Source organism: Schistocerca piceifrons, chromosome 8, assembly GCF_021461385.2.
Source record: "Schistocerca piceifrons isolate TAMUIC-IGC-003096 chromosome 8, iqSchPice1.1, whole genome shotgun sequence".
Classification (NCBI taxonomy): Eukaryota; Metazoa; Arthropoda; class Insecta; order Orthoptera; family Acrididae; genus Schistocerca; species Schistocerca piceifrons.
In genome coordinates this window covers 52,904,068-52,906,332 of record NC_060145.1, presented here as the reverse complement: position 1 = coordinate 52,906,332, position 2,265 = coordinate 52,904,068, and the positions used below count along the sequence as shown (strand labels likewise).

At 43.4% G+C, this 2,265-nt stretch overlaps 1 non-coding gene across 1 annotated transcript; it reads left to right on the top strand.

Annotated features, from left to right (window-relative positions):
• The first annotated feature begins 1,465 nt into the window (after window positions 1-1,465).
• Window positions 1,466-1,539, top strand: Trnas-uga. Its single transcript has one exon. It is a non-coding gene; the product is annotated as a tRNA-Ser (tRNA).
• Window positions 1,540-2,265: the final 726 nt, after the last annotated feature.

The following is a 2,265-nucleotide window of genomic DNA, read 5'->3' as shown; positions in this document are numbered from 1 at the left end:
GTGAGAGTAGGCTACCTATAAACAGAATGTCCCAACGTACCGTCAGTCTTCCTTCTGACCAACACATCAAGGAAGGGAAGGCATCCATACTTTTCCACCTCCATAGTGAACTGAATATTCGGGTGGATTGAATTCAGGTGTTCCAAAACCCGGTTTAAATTCTCACTACCATGAGGCCAAACAACAAAAGTATCGTCTACATATTTGAAAAAAACACGCAGGTTTCAAGGTCGCTGACTCCAATGCACGATCCTCAAAGTCCTCCATAATCAAATTGGCCACAGTAGGTGGCAACGGGCTTCCCATTGCAACTCCATCAGTCTGTTCGTAATCTGACCATTGAATAAAAAGTAAGTGGAAGTCAGCACATGTCGAAACAAATTTGTTAACTCAACACCAAACTTAACCTCAATTAGCTGCAATGAACCAGAGAGAGGAACGCGAGTGAAAAGAGAAACCACATCAAAACTAAAATATAAGAGTCATTCAAACGCAATCCCTGCAATCGACGTAAGAAATCTGCAGAGTTCTTAATGTGGTGTTCACACCTACCTACTAGTGGGCTCAACAAATTAGCAAGATGTTTAGCTACACGATATGTCGGAGCACTAATATTAGAAACAATAGGCCTCAACGGGACAGCCTCTTTATGGACTTTATGGAGGCCATATAATCTAGGTGGTACAGCACAGTAAGAATTAAGACTCTTGATAGTCTCCTGTGACAAAGAACTTTTCTTCAGGAGGTTATTAGTCATTCTCTCAAAACTCTTAGTAGGGTCAGCACTGATTTTGCGATACGCCGAATCAGAAAGTAGACAATGCATCTTTTGAATGTAATAGTGCTTGTTCAACAAAATCGTGGCAGTTCCCTTGTGCACAGGTAAAATAACAATATCAGGATCCATTTTGAGTGAACGTAAAGCAACCGCCTCAGCTACTGTAATGTTACACTTGGGTGGACGAGCCCCAGTCAACACACGACAAGCTTTCCTCCTAATCTCTTCCGCAGCCTCGGAAGGTAGTTTTTAAACAGCCTGTTCAATAGAACTAATAAAATCAACGACTGGAAAAGTCCTAGGCTTCGGTGCGGAATTGAAACCTTTCTCCAGCACAGACAAAGCTGCGTCGTCAAACGTTTTCTCCGTGAGATTCATCACAAAACGTCGAGAATTAAAATTAGTATGAAGACAGTAACTGTTCTCGAAAGAACAGATACTATTGATGACCGTGCAGCTTTTCTCTAGAATAAATGATAATTAATTGAATCCCAAGGCTGCCGGCAGGTATTGTTGACATACCTCGATGTGGACAGCTGAAAATGTGTGCCTCGACCGGGACTCGAACCCAGGATCTCCTGCTTACATGGCAGACAGTCTATCCATCTGAGCCACCGAGGACACAGATGTGACTCTCACGGGAAGCGTGCAAGGGATAAGTCCCTGCAGTCGCGCTATTCATCTGTGTCCTCGGTGGCTCAGATGGATAGAGCGTCTGCCATGAAAGCAGGAGATCCTGGGTTCGAGTCCCAGTCGGGGCGCCCATTTTCAGCTGTCCCCATCGAGGTGTGTCAAGAATACCTGCCGGCAGCCTTGGGTTTGAATTAATTATCATGAGCCAAGGAAACGTTCAAACTTCACCGAATGACGAGAAGTTACAGATTCAAATCCGCAGTCAGACTGCGACCAAGAGGCCCTGTCCACCCAATCCCAAGAAAATTCAGAAACATTAGACGCCATCATTAAATGAAGCTGAAATAATTCCTTAGAAACAAAATTTAATTGACAGCGAGTATAGTGGATCCTTTCACGAACAAGAGCTAAACCAGCACGTTGCTTGATGCGATAGGTGGCAGGAGAATTAATATGATGCACAACCTTAGCAAACGTTGGAACCACAGTATGATTTCGACACTTAAATAAAAACGAAAATGCACATTCCAACCTTACTCTACTGCTGCGAAGTTTATCCAACCTCCGCAAGCAACGATACATTTCCTCCCCGTAGAGGTAAGCAACGTGAGACCTTAACTTTTCCCGGAGGATTGAATGTTCAAATAACTTACGCGTTTCCTGCCGATATTTCGACAGCAGCACACACTGCAGTTCAGTGATAGGTTTGTTACCATGAGAATTGACAGTAAACGAACACCAACAACAATAGTTCTTGTATACACATGCAAAAGATGTGGTGATAGAGAAAATGTGTGAAGATATTCAACTGATAATTCAGTATGTAAGAGTAGATCATGATCTCGTGGCCTCGG